We start from the raw sequence: 21,364 nt of genomic DNA on the forward strand, positions 1-21,364 counted from the left end.
TGGCACATGCAGCTGTCAGAAGGAAGTATGCTTTTCTTATGAGTCAGTTGAGTTGTTGCATGCATGACTTCAGTTAGAACTCAATCAGTTGAGTTTAGTGGAGTTGATTGTGGAGTTGATGGAGTTGTGTTCAGTTTGACTTAGTTAAACTAGTTGTAATTAGTCTAACTGCAAATAGACTAATTATGAGTTTTTAAACTAATTATTAACTCATGATGCAACTAATGAATACATAAGTTAACTCAGTTGCATGTTAGTGCATGTTCAGTTCAATAGGGACAGGTGGTAGAGAATCAGATTGCTATCAGTTGTGACTATAGTTGTGCACCAGATCTTGCACAATCAAGGGATTGAGTATGCCAATGAGTTTGCTCACGTATTTGCCCAGTATTGTAGCCTTTTCTCACGTCCAACAAAGTGTGAGTGATTATTTTGAGGTGAAATACGAGTTTGGGAAGTCATTCTCATCAGTTCTTGAGCAGGTATTGAGCAGTGGAGGCAGGCAAGCAGTGGAATAGATTTGGAGATCAGATCTGAGCTGTATTGTGTGTAACAAGTGGAGCTAGTACTAGATTTCTTGTGATAAGCATTGTACTTTGTAATGTTACATTGTCTCAATCATTAATATACAGATAGTTGGGGTTTTTAGCGAGATGCTTTCCCCGGGTTACATACTGTGTTAATGTGTGAATGCTCTTGATGTTTTATTGTTATTGATGCTGCTATATTGATGATCAACGTAAAGGAGCTTATGTATTGTGTATGTATTCCGCAATAGTACATGATCAGGATAATCTCTGTTGAATATGTGTTAAATTATTCAAAATTTCTACAGAAATGGTCAAGAGATAAAAGTACCATTTATGACTGGTCCTACTCATAAGTTTCAAGCAACAATGATTTATCTCTCCTTGTTCTAATATCTACCAAGAGTACAGAAGTGCAACATCAGTAGCAGATATCAAATGCAAACATCAACAAACCTTGATCCATTCATTCACCAAAACCTCCTCTGAGGGTGCAAAGTGCATGTTCTGAGGACAAGTTTTTGATAAATTTCTAGACCCTTCTCTAAATGCATGAGAAGGGTTTAAATACTTCTAACTAAATAAATTAATTACATAAATTTAGGATACGGTTTAAATGACCGCCCTTTATCTAAGCAAACTTATTTATAAAAATTGAATCTAATTCCTAACTATTTCTGCATTTGCTCTTTAATGTTGCGAGCATTCAACATTTGCCTGGGAAGAGTCCGTTGGTTGTTTTTTGCTTTTGCTTGAGCTACGCAAATAGAAATGGCAAGCACTGGCACCACTTTTTTAGTAAACTAGAAGATATTTTTGGGAATCATCCTCTGGCTGGGTGAATTTACTGTGTATATACTTTGTAACAACCCAAATTTCTCTCAAATTGCTTCTGCTTTTACTATCTCGGTTTCCGGACTTGTGGATGACTAAGCAAGTTAGGGACTTTGCTTTCTGAACAATTTTCTTAGCGATGCGCGATTAGTGCTAGGCGCTAATCACGCATCGAAAACTGCCTTCGTTCTTTGATCTGGGCCTTTCTGGTGCGTTTTCTGCCTTTAGCGCTTTTTCCTTTACCGGGCATAAGCTTCAGAATTTTGTAAACATGCTGCTTTTGTGAGCTTTTGACCTTGAGTATCGAATCGCCTATTGATATTAGCATCTGTTCAGTAATACTCTTAAACCTGCGTTTCTGTTGCATGCGGTATCCGTTTATGAGGACATCTCTTCTCTATTCTTCGAGTATTGACGCTTTCCCTTTTTCCTTAGATGTTTCCTGCACATTGCTTCATGTTGTTTCCTGTTTTTCATTCCTGCAGTTCACGCAAAGGAAAAGAGTAATGATAATAAATTTTGACACGAAAGCTCTAAGCTCTACGAATGTATAAAATCATGACACCCATAGTGAACTGACTCTTCGAAAAACACAAAACTGTCCTTCATGAATACTTTGGCGTACATTCATTAATTTCCTTTAAGGCGTGCACCCAATTTTGGTTTAGGGACAACTTTTCTTGAATGCTGAGCCGAGGAAATTTGTGATGGGTGATTTCTGCGACTTGCATCACAGCATTGCGGATCGCATTATCAAGATGTGTCATCGCAGATCAGTTTATCACAGAATCATGTTATCGCGTTGTCGCAAGATCGCAGCATCGCGTTTATCGCAAGATCGCAGATCGTAGATCGTTGCAATTTGTTAAGTTATTGTGTGTTTTTTATACGATGTTGCGATATGTGATGTCGCATATTGGCCATCGGAGATTTCTTAAGATCTTCATTTATGGGTGCTTCTTAATGTATGCGATGTGATGAATTTCGCGTCGCTTTTTCACAGTTTTTTATTGTGCTCATAAAGAAATGTTTTACTCTTCTCCGTGCGATGTATTTTTTAGTATAATACAAAAAAAAATTATTAATTTTTTTGAATTTTTTACTAAGGGTCCCCACTTGTTTAGTGTTATTGCTAATACTAAAGAAGGAGGGCGGTTGTTGGTGGCCACAACAATGGCGATTCACTTGGAAGAACCAGTTATCTCTGCTTTTATATTGAATTTTTTAAACTTCCAAAACGGAAAAATTTTCATAAATCTAAACTTTGTTATGGACAGATAGAGTACATTATGCCTTATTCTATCAATGATATTTTGTTTCAACCTCTTTCTATTCTAATTGTTTGCTTCCTCAGGCTTGTCCTTGTATTTATATCAGCCATTACTTGGTCTTGTAAAGATAAAATAAAGTCTTCTCTGTGTGCTAGCTTTAAAATATGCTCGTTTGTCGTAGGTAGAGCCTCTACTGCCAGTTGGCATCCATAGCCTCGACAGGGTTACCTGTTACCCAGCAATGATCCTTTATCCTGCTTAAGGTTATCTACAACCTTCAAAGAAAAATCCACATTGACAATTTTTCCTTTTTTATTCTTAAAGAACAATGTCTTGGTTTGGTAGCCAAATTATGACACAGTCATTCACTTGATTTACACTTTTGCTGAACAAGCTGGCTCGTGATGAGACCCCTTGTCTTTTGATTTCAACAATCTTGAGTCATTTCCCTATTTTGAAGGACAGTGTTTGGCAAAGTCAGCAAAGTTATAATATCTGTGATCATGATAAGCCGGCTCGTGATGAGACCTCTTATTCTTTGAGATATAGTGTTTCTTGGATTGTCCCTCTGAATGCTGTGATTTTCTTTAACAGGGAGGAAATCATTGTTTTCCTTAAGAAAGCTCTGGATGACAATAATAGAGTTTGAAAATAACAGTTTTACAGAGAATCTTTATTTTGTTATTGATACCTTTCATTGTGCTGATATAAAACAATTTCTTCGCTAAAGGTTGCTTTCATCAAATTTTTTGAAGTTGAAACTAGTATCATATCTAGGCTAAAGTTTTTAACTGTATCTGTCAATAATAAAGATCAGATTTTCAAAAATTTTCTATTTATACAAGCGAAAAGCTCAAAATCTGAAAGAGAATTGGTGTCTTTTCGTGAATACTGGTAGTAACCATTTACAACTGGTTTTATTATGAAAAAGAAAAGAAAAATAAAACTATTCTACAAAATAGAAGAATAATCTTCTATGGAAAATATATTTTAAGGATTTGTCCATTAACAGGCAAAGAATCCCTTCTACCTGCTAAATCCTGTAAGACAAACGTTGATGGACCTATGACTTCAACAATTTGAAAAGGACCAAGCCACATCCTTTGAAATTTTGTATGTTTGCCCTTTTCTTCATGAGCCTTATCCCACTTTAAAACTAAATCTCCCATATGAAAATTTTTTCTGGTCATTATGTTTGAATCAAAAGAGGATTTTATTAGCGCTTGGTGATGAGTATGGGTTTTCTTAGCTTGTTCTCGTTTCTCTTCTAATTTAATTATTTCCATTTGTCTTAGTTGTATGGAGGAAGTAGGTACTTCATCAATGTATTGTATTAAAGACAAAGAGGGAATGACTAAGTGAGTTGGAAGAACCACTTCTTTCCCATAAACTAAATCAAAGGGGGAAGTGCCGATCGAAGCTTTTTTCGTTATTCTATCTGACCATAAAGCATTTACCAAAGCTTTATGCCAATTCTTTTGGTTCTGGTCAACTGTTCTTTTAATAATCCTGATTAGGTTTTTATTTGTTGACTCAGCTAACCCATTACCTTACGGATAGTAATTGGCCAAATATTTTAGTTTGAACCCTCTTTTAAGTGCAAACTCAGTCATTGCATTTCCAGAAAAGTATGATGCATTATCAAACATTAAAGCCGTTGGCAATCCAAACCTAGTGATTATAAATTGATCTATGAATTCGATAATATTTTCATAATTAGCTGTCTTGAGAGGAACTGCTTCTACCCATTTAGTAAAATAATCTGTTGCCGTGAGGATGTATCTATGCTGCTTAGAAGAGTGAGGAACGATCTCACCTATTATTTCCAAGCCCCACTGACTGAATGGTTTCTCGATGTTTACCGGTTGTAGTGGCAGGGACGGCTTCTTTTGTCTTCCAGCAGTAGTTTGGCAGACTTGACATTTCCTCACGTAACTGTGTGAATCTTTGAACAGCGTAGGCCAGTAATATCTTGCACGTAAAACTTTATGTGCAGTAGCATCTCCAGCATAGTGTCTGCCTGCTGGTCCATCGTGGAGTTCCTGCAAAACTTTTTCAGCTTCAGTTTTTCAAGACATCTAAGAAAAACAGAATCATAATTCTTTCTAAAAAGAATATCATTTATGAGCTAATATTGTTTAGCTTTCAATCTCAGAGCTCTTTTCTTAGTGTGATCTAGGTGTGATGGAGCATACCCGTTCTTAAGATAATAAATGATATCAACATACAATGATTCTGCATCGTTTAGGCTTACCTCATACATTTGTATGTCTTTAGATGAAATTTCAGAGATTTGCGATACTCCAGCCAACATTTTGCAGAAGCCTTGACCTCTTACAATGTTTGCTGGTTTGATCTCAAGGTCGTATTCCTATAAAGCAGTGATCCAATTTGCTCTTTTCTCGCCCATTTCCTTCTGCACTAGAAGATTTCTTACCGCTGGAAACGGTACTATGATCTTAGTATGGGTTTTAAGTAAGAAAGGTCTGAAATATTTGACCGCTTTGAAAACAACATAGGCCTGTTTTTCCACATCTGAATAATTGAGTTCAGCACCTTGTAAATTTGAGCTAAAAAACGCAATTGGAGCTTCCGCTTTTTCTTGATTTGCTTGAGTTAGAATCGCAGCATATGATTTCTCTGAGGCAAATGTGTATAAAACAAAAGATTCTGAAAAATTCGGGGTTGCTAACGATGGAGCATTAATAATAGCTTGTTTGATCAGGTTGAATGCTTCATGTTCATCTTGACCCCATTTAAAATTTGAATTCTTTTTAATCATGGTTTGCAAAGGAGACACAATTCGTGAAAAATCTGGGACAAATCTCTTTACAAAATTGATTTGACCAAGGAAAGATTGCATGGCTTTTTTATTATGAGGTAGAGATATTTCAGAGATTTCTTTGATTCTGTCAGGATCAATGTGAATACCGGCTTTTGACACTATGAATCCTAGAAGTTTTCCTTCACTTAATGCGAAAAAAGATTTCTTTGGGTTAAGTGAAATCCCATACCTTAAACATCGTTGAAAGATTTGTTTTAAATCTTTGAGATGGTCGCTTCGCTTCTTGGAGTACACTATTATATCATCCAAATAAATTACTACAGATTTATTGACTAAACCCTTAAATGCAATGTCCATGGCTCTTTGAAATGTAGTGCCGGCATTAATCAAACCAAATGGCATCTTCCGATATGCATATGTGCCCCATTTAGTTCTGAATGTGGTTTTCAACTAATCATCGGGATGCACCAGCACTTGATTATATCCTGAAAATCCATCCAAGAAAGACATCAGTTCTGAGCCTGCTACTGCCTGTAATATCTGTTCCATAGGTGGAAGAGGAAAATTGTCTTTTTGACAGGCTTTGTTAAGATTCCGAAAATCGATATAGATTCTAATATCTCCATTTTTATTTCTAATGGGTACCGTATTGAAGACCCATTTGGAATGTCTGACGGGGAAAATTATTCTGGCTTTTAATAACTTATTTAGCTCAGTTTTTATCTGATTTTCTAAATTGGGGTGGATCTTTCTCAGTTTCTGTTGGACAGGTTTTTCGTTGTCAATCATAGGAATAGTATGCTGAATGATAGAATTTTCGTACGTCTTCAGCTCATCGTAATTTCAGGCAAAAACATTTTTATATTGTCTCAAAAGACGAATATACACTAGTTTTTCTTTAGGGACTAGGCCGATGCCTAGATTAACGTTTTATGGTTTATCATCGGTTCCTATGTTTACTAATTCATAGTTCAGAGTTGGACTGTAGAGCTTTGAATTGGTAGACCTTTTAAACCGATTTTTCAAATCGTATAAGTCTTCTAACTTAACCACCAATTTAGGTATAGCATTATCAGTGCTATTTTGTTGTATTTGTCGATCGTGATGGTCTTCGTCAATTATCTGATTGGAGTAGGATCCTTCAGAAGTGAGGAAATTTACAATATCAGGATCGTCATTGAATACTCTCCAATTTGTAATGTTGTCAGGGATGGACAGTCTAAAGATTAATTCTATTGAGAATCTATCTGGACTAAAATATTCGGAGGGAATAAGCCTAGAGGCTATGTTAGCCAAAAGGTCTGCACTTGCGTTTTGGAGTCTCGGGATTGAAGAAATATTAAATGCTATGAAATGCTCAGTCAGATCTTGTACTAAAGATTGATAGTGTTTTAAATGACCTGATAGGCAATGTATAGTGTTACGTACCTGTTTGACGATAATCTCAGAGTCTTCGAAGACTTGAAGATACTTGACGTTTAACCTGATTGCTTTGTATAGGCCTTGCACCAAGGCCTCATATTCTGCTGTATTGTTTGTGCAATTGAATTCGAGTCTGCACGTAAGCATGGTCTTGTTTCCTTCTGGACTAATCAGAACGCATCCTGCTCCTGCTCCTTCGTTAGATTTAGAGCCATCGAAATATAATTTCCAAAACAAAGATGTATTTACAGGTTTATCTACAAAATTAACACACTTTGAACTATCAGTTTGGGAAAAATTTTCGACTTGGGACAAAACTGAATTTTCTAAGTAAGGTGATGTGTGAGAATTGAAATTACCGAGAAAAGAATCTATCGAGTAATTGCCTATGATACTGTTGTTATATGACACTGCTTCATTTTCTCCCTCTAATTCCGTTACTATGTACTTCTGGTGTAACTCTCGTTCAACCTTTATTTGATTCGGTTTATCGTTGTAGGGTAACCACATGTGCGACCAATCGGTTGCAAAGTATCCATGGAGTTTCTCGGACCAATCCCTGCTAAGAATTAAGCCATAGAATTCCGGGATATCAGCCACTAGAATGTCAATAACCTGACATACCTTCGGGTTAGATGACAATCTTATGGTTACTTGATTAATTTCACCAATCACTTCGACTTGAGATCGATCAAGTTGAACTATGCACACTGCAGATTTTTGTGGTTGAACATTTAACTTAGCACATATTGATCTGGGTTAAATATTCGATGAAGCACCAGAATCTACCAAACAATTGTGCACATTTTTATTGAAAATTTCATAAGTGAGAAGAAACGGGGGAGTGTGAGATCTTAATCTTCCTCCAATCAAGGCGATATCATTTGGATCAATCTTATTGATCGCGTTAGTTGGAGGTCTTCCCATGTTGTGGGAAGCTTGAGAGAGTACAACGGTAGGCAAAGGTACAATAGGCATGGCATGTAATTCTTTCATCATTATCTTTTGTTGATGCTTCAATTTGCTCAATTCATAAAGGGTAATATTAGCCCTAGTCTTTTTCATGTCATCAATAATATTGTACTCCATTTCATCCGACACTATCAGTGTTTTAGATGGAGTTGTTTGATCTGCTTGGATTGGGCTAGAAAATCGGGTCGACAACAAGGGGGATACCCGCCTGGTCTGGACCTTGGTTGGCAGCTCCTTATCCGTTTGGTATAGTGGGTCCAACTAGGGATAATGGGACCAGTTTCCCAATCTAAGGGTGTGTGTGTGTGCAGAGTTGGATGATGATGATCTAAGAGTTCTAATCTAAGCTACTTTAATCTAATTCTATGCTATTGTAATCTAATGAAAACAACACATCTAATCTATGCTAACCCGAGATGTATTTCTTCTATTATGCGATCTAAAGGGATTTCAAATAATAACTCGTAATAAAGATCATTCAGCTATCATAAGAATGGAAATAAATTAAGATGAACCACTTTGCATAAAAAGTTAGGCAAAACAGTTGTGAACAGCATATCGCATAATAAGTTATTCATATATCAAACATAAATAAATGGCTCCACTGTAAAAAAGTGCCAAATGGTAAGTCAAACATTCATGCGATAACATATAAACAACTAAAAACTGTATATCACTTTAAAGAATATAAGCAGAAATGGTCAAGAGATAAAAGTACCATTTATGACTGGTCCTACTCATAAGCTTCAAGCAACAATGATTTATCTCTCCTTGTTCTAATATCTACCAAGAGTACAGAAGTGCAACATCAGTAGCAGATATCAAATGCAAACATCAATAAACCTTGATCGATTTATTCACCAAAACCTCCTCTGAGGGTGCAAAAGTGCATGTTCTGAGGACAAGTTTTTGACAAATTTCTGGACCCTTCTCTAAATGCATGAGAAGGGTTTAAATACTGCTAACTAAATAACTTAATTACATAAATTTAGGATACGGTTTAAATGACCACCCTTTATCTAAGCAAACTTATTTCTAAAAATTGAATCTAATTCCTAAGTATTTCTGCATTTGCTCCTTAATGTTGCGAGCATTCAACATTTGCTTGGGAAGAGTCAGCTGGTTGTTTTCTGCTTTTGCTTGAGCTAAGCAAATAGAAATGGCAAGCGCTGGCACCACGTTTTTAGTAAACTAGAAGATATTTTTGGGAATCATCCTCTGGCTGGGTGAATTTACTGCGTATATACTTGGTAACAACCCAAATTTCTCTCAAATTGCTTCTGCTTTTGCTATCTCGGTTTCCGGAATCGTGGATGACTAAGCAAGTTAGGGACTTTGCTTTCTGAACAATTTTCTTAGCGATGCGTGATTAGCGCTAGGCGCTAATCGCGCATTGAAAACTGCCTCCATTCTTTGATCCGGGCCTTTCTGGTGCGTTTTCCGCCTTTAGCGCTTTTTCCTTTATCGGGCATAAGCTTCAAAATTTTGTAAACATGCTGCTTTTGTGAGCTTTTGACCTTGAGTGTCGAATCGCCTATTGATATCAGCATCTGTTCAGTAATACTCTGAAACCTGCATTTCTGTTGCATGCGGTATCCGTTTATGAGTACATCTCTTCTCTATTCTCTGAGCATTGACGCTTTCCCTTTTTCCTTAGATGTTTCCTGCACATTGCTTCATGTTGTTTCCTGTTTTTCATTCCTGCAGTTCACGCAAAGGAAAAGAGTAATGATAATAAATTTTGACACGAAAGCTCTAAGCTCTACGAATGTATAAAATCATGAAACCCATAGTGAATTGACTCTTCGAAAAACACAAAACTGTCCTTCATGAATACTTTGGCGTACATTCATTAATTCCTTTAAGGCGTGCGCCCAATTTTGGTTTAGGGACAACTTTTCTTGAATGCTGAGCCGAGGAAAATTTGCAATGGGTGATTTCTGCGACTCGCATCGCAGCATCACGGATCGCATTATCAAGATGTGTCATCGTAGAGTTTCCTGATCAGTTTATCACAGAATCGCGTTATCGCGTTGTCGCAAGATCGCAGCATCGCGTTTATCGCAAGATCGCAGATCGTTGCAATTTGTTAAGTTATTGTGTGTTGTTTATGCGATGTTGCGATATGCGATGTCGCATATCGGCCATCGGAGATTTCTTAAGATCTTCATTTATGGGCGCTTCTTAATGTATGCGATGCGATGAATTTCGTGTCGCTTTTTCGCAGTTTTTTATTGTGCTCATAAAGAAATGTTTTACTCTTCTTCGTGCGATGTATTTTTGAGTATAATACAAAAAAAAATTATAAAATTTTTTGAATTTTTTACTAAGGGTCCCCACTTGTTTAGTGTTATTGCTAATACTAAAGAAGGAGGGGGGTTGTTGGTGGCCACAACAACACCCTCATAACTCATTCAAAGGAATTTTCACCTTGCCCCCTACTATCAAGAATTAGAGAGGATGATAGTTCTTTTGGAGGAGCAAGTGGTTGCTCTAACACTCTAGTATTGGAGCTAGTAGTGTTCATTGTATTGTTGTATCTTGGAAATTTTTCTTAATACTTGAAGCTCGTTGAGCCAACACACTTTCATGCATATATCATAAATATTGTAAGACTACTCTTTGAATGTTTGCAACGTACGTTTTTTCATCTATACTAAGGAAATTGAACTATTCCAATTTCTTTGGTGCTTATCTTGTTAAAGGTGTGTTGTATGTTTTTTAACAATTGTTGCTTCTATGTGAACTATTTCACTAGTTTATCATTGGTTCATTCATATATATGCTCATGTGTATTTATTAGCTCAATACTATTACTCCTCTTTTAAAGGCTCACTTTTATTTCCCCTCTCATAGAATAACTTTGATACATTTTGCAACTAAACATTCCATAAGGCATACTCACTTGTTCAACTAAAAGTACATGTGCATTACTCTCTTGTGCTAACCATCGTAGCCAAGGAAAATCTCTAAGAACATATGGAAGTCGGGCCTTATTTCTAGAAGGGCTCCCACACCAAATGGTGTGAATTCTGATTGGGACTTTTCATCGGAGAGAACCCCTTGGTTGACAATTTTCCAACATCATCAACAAATTGTGCTAGAAGGAGGGCCAGATGACAAGATGTGTCTATTGAGTCTATTTTGAGCCTCTTGTATTAAATTGTTCTTCCCTAAATCATAATCCCAAAATTTTTCTCTAACCTATCCCCTAGTAAACTTTTCATCTCCGCAGAAAATCTTGATGACTTGTCTCAATTTAAGTTTGATAGTGAGGGTGATACATCCATTGCCAAGCATGCATATTATTTTCTTAAGTTCTCTCAACACTATGAAATTGACTGTGAATATGTGCCTTGTATTCTTTTCTACCTCACACTTGAAGGTCGAGTTAACTAGGGGTTTCATACCTTGCCACCCACTTCCATTCATTATTTTGAACACCTCATCAAGGAGCTTCATTTAGCATTTGATAGGAATGATTGCCAAGATTCCCTTAAAAGAATTAATGAACTAAGAATGAATCTTAATGAACCAATTGAGGATTTCTCTAATCAATTCCTTCACCTTTGTTATGAATTTTCTGAAGAAGACACGATTTGGGTTTCTTTAAACAAAAGTTTGAGCATTTAGTTCATATCTCTTTTCATGGTGAATCTGAACCCCCCAACGTTTTTTCTTCCACGACTCTTGTAAATCATGAGATACCTCTAATTTAAGAGGAGGAACCTACTATTCCTTTTTTTCCTTGTACTTCTCCTTTTTCAGTTCTGATGTGGGTGCCTCCTTGCGATGATGTCGAAGTTGGAAATCTGAAAATCAAATGGTTGATCCGTCTCTTCAACATTCATCCATTTATTATGATCCAAATTTGATGGAGGAAATATTGGAATGGTTCATGGATTCTGGGGTGAAGGTTGATACTTCCACTCCTTAAGATTGTACTAGCATTTTTAACCTCAATCCTAAATCTTGTTCCACTTAAAGTATTACTTCTTCAAGGGACATTTTTCATCCTTTATTATCTACATGCCATGACTCTTTGTATCATTCTCTTCTTGATCAATCTACTCGACCAAATAGTTCTTCACACTCTCTTGATTTCAAGTTGTCAGTTCAAATTGTGATCAAGTATAAGGCAGACACATTACACAACTAAGGATCATAAAAGTGAAGAGACTTGTGATCTCTCTTCCCTCTTTCAAAACCCTTTGTGTCAAGATGATGTTCCTTCATTTTTGGATGATTTTTAATCTACTAATCTCAGTAGTCAATTGAATGAATTTAATTTGGTTAATGAATCTATAGTCTTGGGAAACCATCATTCTAATATTGATGACTTCATTGATGAATTCCCAAGTGCACCATTCAATCTTTCAGTTTCTCAAGAATATTTTGATTTGAAAGAATTAGATCCAGAATATGATCCAGTCAAAGAATATGTCCTTATGGAAACTTCCTCTTCATCTCAGTATCCCTTGTGCTCTATTTCTTGCGATGAATCGACTTGCAATGAAGATACTCCTTGCTCTTCAATTTATTCATCTGATGAGTTAGCTCCTTAATTGACACAAGGTAGTGAGGTTAGCCATGATGAAAAGGGAAACAATCAAATCATTGAGTATACATTCTACCCCTTGTCAATTCTCGTTTTGCATGAATAAAATTCTTCTATCCATGTTACTCATGAAATTTGTCAAGTATATTTATCCTTACATGTGCATTTAGAAGAATCTTTAGACTCAAGTAATCTGGTTTTTGAAGTTGTAAAATCTGGTAAAATCAGTGATAGAGATGGTTGTCACCCGGTTAGTAATGGTCCTATTAAAATTACTGGTAGTAGCTATCCACACACCATGTATGATCTTATTCAATATTCAAAATTTGATTTTACAATCCTTTAAAGTTCTAGGACTTTTTAGGAAGTCGAGGCACTTCAAATTTCGTTGATGGTTATGTCAGGATCTTCCAACTCTGGTAAGAACCCCGAACTACATTAGATTTGGTTTTTTTCACAAAACTCTTTTCTTTAGATGGTTTCACTGGATGTAAATTCCTTCTTGAAATAAGTTTGGTATTTTAGATTTAGTCTTTATAACTTTCAAGATTTGGTATTTGATTGGATTCAATATTCTATTTCAATTGATTCATCTTCATGAAAGCCTCTTACACTTAACTCAGGTTTGGAGTGTGTATCTCTTATAGAAGCATGTAACTACAAAGTTTATCATTTCAAAGACTATCTCTAGTCGAAGCAATCGTCTATCATATGCATTTCAAAATAGCCAGCTCTTGTTTTTTCTTATGAATGTTATACTGCTAATTTTTTTCTTCATTGCACCTGAAAACCTCTTGAGTACTAATGAATGCATGAGTTATTTGGTGAATCAAATTCTTCTTTACTCATTGTATCCTAACTAGTTTCATGTGCTTGCTATGCCAACATTCCTTTTCACTTCTTTTGACAATTACGATGCTAGTGCAGTGTGTAACCAATTACAAGAAAATGGTTTGTTACATTCATCAAGAAAGGAAGATGATTCTATTATTCAAATAAGTTGCAAAACTTTTCAAGTTGACCTATCCTTATTGTCTTATAATTGAGAATCTTATGTTTTAATCATTCCATCTGATCATAATTCCAGTCATGATGACTATCATTTAGCTTATCATTTTCTCACCAACATATCCGATGAAATTTTTTCTACATCCTTTGATCTTTATGATTTATCTTTTCCTTGTTCAGATACTTGTCAAGCAGTTGAGGCACTTCATCCCTCGTTGATGGTTATGTTAGGCCCTCACTATCTTTGCAAGCCCTCTGAACATGATCAGATTCATTTTCCCTCACAAGATTCTCATCTTGATCCCATACCTTTAATTGAAAATTCATCTTTTCAAGGATCTCAAGGTTCTCAAGAGGATTTTTTCAAATTTCATGATCCAATCGCTGAATGGTTGGACCAATATTATCTGGAAATATCCATTGCAAATAACAAGTTTCGATATTTTCTCATGCCTCCTAAGGAGAACAGTGTAGATGAAGATACATTCATAAGGAGCTTTCGAGGTTTGTTTGATTATGGTTTTCATTGAAAAGGTAAGATTTCAAGTTAGTTATAAGTAGTGCCTATGAAATATTTTTTTGTTGACAAGCAAGACCTTCAATTTGTTTTACAAGTTATTCAAGCTATTATATTTTTTATTGCACATTGTTTTATATCTCTTTTAATTGCTTGTATCTTTGAGTATGCGGGTCGAAAGAAACTAGAATGTTTGCACTGGAAATTTCATTACACTTAACCATAACCTTCTAGCTGGTTAGGTTAGGAGTAGGTCTAACTACATACTAGTCTCCCTTACACACTCATCCTAAACTCAATCTCTGTACTTTATCTTGTGTTTTCTACCTTTGTCTCGTACTTTGTTTTTGGTTTAGCCTCCATTTTGTTTTTCCTTTTGAATTTGTTTCCTTGGCATGTATTGTTTCTTCTTTTCTATTTTATTTAATAAGACTTTGCATGAAGCATGTTCCCTTTGGCTCGAAAGACGATGTGGAAAAATTTGAAAAGGGCGATTTTGACAATGAACAATGCTTGGCTTATCTATTATCCTCTTCTCTATCTCAGGTTCATATATTTTGGTCAACGATGTTTTAATGGAAAATATGTTACTTTCATTAGGAAATCTTTATGTAGAACCATGATACCTGTATCTATTTTAGCAACCTCATTTCTAAGCTCAGTGTTGTAATGTTTTGATGTTCTACATGTTGATCCAATCAAGTAGAGAAGGAAATGGGGAAAACCTTGATGAGAAAACTCATATCAGAGGTTTTATATATGCTTCTCTGAAGGAACAACCTCTTCTTCCCTCAATAAGTTGGGATTTCTCTTCCACCCCATGAAATAAATAAGTGTGGAAGCACAGTCTTATAAAAAAAAAAAAATAAAGGATGAAAAAAGATAAAGGCTTCCTGTGTAGGGAGGTGAAGCAAGTAACTTCGTCGGGTACTTTCTAGGCTCCATGGCAGTGAAACAATGCTTATGTTCCTATAGTGACTCCATCAGGGTACTGTCTAGGCATCCTAGTAGTAGAGAAACACCAAAGATGAAAAATCATACTATGAATATCTTAAGCTTGTGGATTGCATTACCCTTCTCCTGAATCAAAACATTGTGATATTGTTGGCCTTATGAATGTGTTCAACCAAGAAAGAGATGGAGGGGGTTGTATATATAACTGGGTTGAGTGGGGAATCCAAAATACTGTGCACAATGAATCAAAGTAATATGCATGATGAATCAATACTTCTTTCCAAACTAGACCCTATGCATAAAGTTAGACTAAGGTAGAGAAGTTGGAATTCTACCAGTGTGTCGCCACGCATTTTCGCTGCAAAAAACACCCTCCAAAATTTAGTCTATACTTGAATTTCATAGCCTACTCTAGATCTTGTGATCATTCATTCCATAGTCATTTTATGATTGATCAATGCTTTGTTAAGTATTATAGCCTTCTTCTCAATTTGTAAGTTTCAAAGTCACTTGCACACAGATGCTTAGTCTAAAAAAAGTTCATGAGCACACTCTTTTATGTACGCTTGAATCAGCATAGCACAAGTCTATCAAGATAGTTCTTGTGTAATATTCAACCTATTTTTATAGTCAATGCACACTTTCATCGACATTCTACACTTTTGGTTGTGATTGTCCTTTTATGTCGATGAGTTCTTCCAACTGTTGCTTTTGTGCACCTTTGTATTTGTGAGTGCCTCTTTCATTTTTATGACTATCACTTTTTCTTTTTTTCACTTTTATAAGTTTCATTTCCATGTTATCTTCCCTCTTCCTTGTGTCATTTGCATTTTGCAAGTGTCATTTGCACTTTTCTCTTACTGTCACAAGTGTCATCTTTTGGGCATGGGAAGTGTCGCGCATTGCATAAGCAGAGTTATGCTCTGTCTCAAAGGGTAAATTTGGTTTTAATGAGTCTTATTAATCATAAATACATGTATTAAACTCATTCCCAAAGTCTCATGCATTATCACACAAGTGTCGTCACTATCATCGCAAAGTGTACCTTAAGTGTCGCACTTGGAGGAAGTTGTTGTATTGCCATTGCATTAAGAGGATCATGTTTTCTTGTCTTCAGAGTTATCAATGTTGTGTCATAAAAAAAAAATTTAGTGTATGATCATGTTCATGTTTTTTTCTTGTTCACTTTGATCTCATTGATCCCACACTTAACTAAATCTAGAAAAGTCCCTGCCCAAGCAATTTGAATTCACTCAGCCATCTTGAACTGTGCACTATGTTGTCTCAGCCCTCAAGCTCAGACCTTTCCTTTTGGAAATATGGAATGTGTATATCCTTCCTCCCATAACTACACATTTCATTATCTCAGTTCTTAGCACTAACCCTTGATCTCCATAAATGTGAAACCCTGCCTTCTAGTCACCTTCTTCTACGCATTGCACAGTCTCAAGCATCAAGCCTCTAGCCTAATCTCTAGTGTTAGTACGAAAAATCTTAGTATGTGTGCCAAAAATGCTTCACTTAAGTCACTGGTGACAATTGACCCTAAAAACAAGATGTGGTTGTTTACGCTTCATATCTGCAAGGACAAAATAAGAAAACCCTGCAGTAAAATTATCATATGTAGCCCAAAACATAGAATAATAAGAAATAACCAATGTAATAACCCAATACAAGCTTAGAACGAATAATATTTTTATTAGAAAACACCTAGTGAAGGGGGTTTACAACATGTGTTTGCAAAATCCCCCTCTGAGAGATGGGTCCTTTGATGTCCTTGTGCTTCAACAATTTGTTTCTCTCTCCATATGTAGAAAAAACCAAAAGCAAGATGGAACTCAATTGGCAACTTAAATGTTATTATGTGATAATGGTGATGATGATAATGATCACGGTGAAGAATGAATTCTTATTTATAGCATAATATTGGGCTCAATTAGGAATTGGAAAATAATAAAATTTTATTGACCAATTCAAAATCTAGCCATTATGAATACTTTATTATATTTTTTGGAAAGGGAAAAGATATTCAAAATGGGCAGTTACCTTTATTAATCACTTTGCATGGATTAAGAAAAGTGTGAATTTGAAATAATTATTAAATAATGGTTTAACAATTATTCCAAATATAAGAATAAGGAATAATAAATAAATAGTGATTTATTTAATTATTCCAAGGTGATTTAGTCAATTGTGTTAAGAAATAATTATGAAATAATTATTTCTAGTGAAAAATAAATAATAATGATTTATTCAATTATTCTCGTGGGTTTTTTTTTTATTTTAACCATAAATACTTTAATAACAATGGTTTACTAAATCATTTCCTATGGTGAAAGTGATTTTACTATGGTAAAATTAATCCTCCATCATGTGTTTTGATCCACCTAGTTAGAAATTGCTAGGTGATCATTTTTTAGGTGATAACAGATTGCCCCCCAACGTACAAGCATCAGAAGAAAATATTATGACCAAAATACGTTGTAGGTTACACTTCCACGAGACACCAAACAAGAGTCAAAGAGATACATCTAAAGCAATGCAAGGAAGGACAGAGGAATGGAGGGGGACAGACCTACTAAGCTTATATAATTCGCCTTTCATCACATCATTGGGGGTTAGATGATGTTTGTAGAGAGTGTACTGGCAGGGACCTACTATGGTTGGGCCCAAAGGATGTTTTCATTGTTGAAACAATACTTGGGACTATGCAGGCGACATATTAATGATAATGTTTCATTTGGTATAGTTGTGTGCTCATTATTCTTTGTGAAGACCTCGACCATTCGTCCACATGTACAGATTCGTGATGGGGGCCCATAAGAGCCCGATATGCATCACTCAGGGTAACTACTATGATGAGGTGGAGAATGGGGAGTTGGTCGGGTGTTCCAACCTAAGTTCTTTGCTCATTGGAACTAGATGTCACTACACATAGATGACTATCCATATAGTGGAATGAACTTTCAGGGGGGTGATGATCTACCACTACTACCAAGACAAGCGTGGGGTCCAAATGGTAAGTAATAGTTGCTTTATTTTGGTCCCATGTATATTTTAGGAAATATATGTATGTGGTACTGATTTCAAAACTTGTGGTATATAGATAAATCACCACTGAGGTCGGAAGGATATGCAGGATGAGATGCAACACCTGGGGATGCAGATCAGAGAGGTTTGACATCACAACAAAGATCAGATAGTAATGCACTAGTGGAGGATCTTTGTCGTAGGTTCAGTGTGCTACTGACCAGGGTGACAGAGCATGGATGGCATGTGCTAGAAGATCAATATACGGATGAGTGCACTAGGCTTCCCTCGCAATGGCGAGGTATCACAAGGCACATAGCTATGTTCAGTCAGGAAATTCAAAACTTACAAGTAGGTGGAATGGAGCCATTGGCCTGGGATCCTCCAGAGGATAGTGGTTAGGCATAGGGACATGTGGGCCCCTATTTTTTGTATGTAACATGCTATGGTCATGTCAGATGTATTTAGAGTAGTGGACTCCAAACACTATATGTTAGATATTATGATACATAATCTGGTTATGCGTATTTTGTGATGATTGTGGTTCTCCATTTGTGCATGTTATGGATGTATTATTGTATATGCATGTGATAAATTCCAATATAGAATGTTATTTACAATGGTATCTACATAGTTATTTTGTGCTCTAGGGACATGACTAAATGTAATGGATTTAGATTCACATGCCAAATTCTTAACTCGTAGATATTTTCTAAATAGGACAGGATTACGCACTTGATAAACATTGTTCAATTGAATTATAAGTAGCAAGGAATCAAAACAAACATGAAGGTAAAGGATGCGATGATCAAGGGAATTATCTAACAAACCTATCATTTCATCATATTCAGACTGGTTATTGGTGGCAGTTCCAATGCAGATGCTGTTGGAGTGAACTAACGAATGCAAAGGGATGAAAATGACCCAAGCTGCCGAGGCTAGATTCCTGGAGAAGTAACTTCCACCATCGGCATAACCGATATGTGGTGTGGATGATGGATCCATCTAAAAGATGTAAGGAGACAATGAATGAAATGATGGGGAATGCAGGCTACCTAAATGAAAAAAAAAAAGGACATGCATTTCCATGGGAAATGTTATGGGTATAATTACTTCAAGTAAAGTGAATTGTGAGGCTGAGGAAGGATTTCACCTTCTGGACCCTCTAAAAGGTATTCCCCCTTTCACCATTTAGGAATGATGTAAGGAATGATCCATAATGGTTCAAACTTCCCATGCCCTAAGACATCATGAGCTTGGTCATAGATGAGAACAAGGTCACCTTCATGAAAGGTATGAGGGTGGACTTTCAATTCATACTAAGCTTTGGTGCATTTTTTAGCCACTTCAATGGTTTGCGATGCAACACGGTGGTCTTCATTTGTGTGCTCAAGCATGTTGAGTCTTTGTTCTAAAGGTTGGGTATCTAAGAGGATTTCGATAGCAAGGTGGAGGGAGGGGGTTTAACACTAGATCGATAAGACTGACTCCTATCCAAAAACAAGGTGGAAATGAGTAACCTAGTGGCGGTTTTTACAAAGTTTCTATAGGCCTACAATGTAGGGAAGAGAAATAAGGTGCCAGTTGGTCTTGTGTTTATTCATCATTCGTTGAAGCATAGTTTTAAGAACTTTATTGACAACTTCAACTTGGTCATTGCCTTAGGGGTAATAAGACGATGAATATAGGTGTTTAAAGCCCAACAGTGAGGATAGCTCACGCCATATCTCATCTTCAAAGTGTCAACCATGGTCGAAAACCAACTAAAATCAAGTGATAACATGGTTAAATAAGAACATGGTTGTAGTAGCTACAGTGTTATTGAACATGGAAATGGATTCAACCCATTTGGTGAAATAGTTGATAACCACGATAATATACTTATGGTTATTAGCAGGTGGGGATCGAAACTCAATAAATTCAATGGCCCATTTACAAAAAGGACCAGTTGCGATGAAAAGAGGGACGGGAGTGAGTGGAGCTTGAGCCTTGGGGTCATATAATTGACAATTCATAAAGCGTTTGACTGCCTCAATGCAATCACTAAAGATAGAAGGCCAAAAGTACTAGCACGCATGAATTTCTACGTAGTAGCCATTCTAGAGAGATGACCACCACAAGGGCCACCATGATAGGAATCGAGCACTTTCTCAGCTTTAGCATGGGTGAGACAATGACAAAGCATAGTATCAACACCACAACAATAAATATCATTGTTGATGAGGATATAGCGAGGGGATTGATGTCCAATATGTTGTTGACCATCATGAGTTAGATGGGGCTTGAAATTTTGGGTTCGTAAATAGGTAAGGATGTCGCCATACCAAGGATAATTTGAGGTTATGACAAAAAAGTGTTCATTTGGAAGGTCATCATTTACCAACGGATGTGGTGCACTAGTAGGAATTCATAAATGAGTTCATCAAGGGCTAAAACTTTCTGACTTTTGGGTGTGAGAAATTCTAGATCAAATTATTGAAGGATAATGATCCAACGGACATACTTCACATTAATGATCCATCAACTTAACAATAATTCCATGGCGTTGGAATTAATCATAACTTTAGTGGTACACATAATGATATAGTGACAAACTTTTTGAACAGAGAACACAACATCCAGTGCCAACTTATTTTCATGGGAATAGGACATAAGGGTACCATTAAGGTTCTTACTGTCATAAAAGATAACATGCTCATTTCCAAAACCATCTTCTTGGATTAAGACCCCGACATCCAAATAGGTGGAAGCTGAGATATAAAAGATAAAGTCCCTTTCGAAGTTAGGTGGGCTAATCAAGGGAGCAGAAGTCAGAGCACATTTGAGGGCATTGAAAGAATATTGAGTTTTTTTTATCCTGGATTAACAAAATTTTAGATAAAAGAAGTATAAGAAACCCATGCGCAGTGGTGGCATAGTCAGGAACAAACCTACGAAGAAATTTGGATTTGCCTTAGAGGCTTTGTATACGGCAAAGGGTATGAGGAAGAGGAAGTTTGAGAATGGCTTGAACTTTGAGAGGGTCAATCATGATGTCATTTTGGGACACAATGAAGCCCAATAGTCAGCTAGCAAGAACACAAAAGACGCACTTAAGGGGATTGAGTCGAATATTATACTTGCGGTATCGAAGGAAGATGGTACACAAATCATGAAGGTGTTGCGATCAAAGCTTGGAACAAGAGGTGAGATCAACTAGATACGCAAGGATAATGTGAGCAAAGTCATGAAAACAATATGACATGGCATGCTAATGATGCAGGAGCATCTGACCCTTTTCTAATTTAAAGAGGAATCCAAGAGGAGCGATGAAGACGTGGACAGTCAAGCTGGAAAACAGGACGAAAATCTGCTCTAAAACAGATTTAAAGAGGATTTGATGGATTTTTATCTATGTGCATGTATTTTGGAGAACTTCGTTAGAGGAAAACCAGGAAAGGATCGGATCGATCCTTCCAATCTAACATGTCTTATTTAAATGTAATG

The sequence above is a fragment of the Pinus tabuliformis genome, chromosome 4_2 (genome assembly GCF_031772625.1).
Source record: "Pinus tabuliformis cultivar Carrire ecotype Pingquan chromosome 4_2, CPIR1, whole genome shotgun sequence".
Lineage (NCBI taxonomy): Eukaryota > Viridiplantae > Streptophyta > Pinopsida > Pinales > Pinaceae > Pinus > Pinus tabuliformis.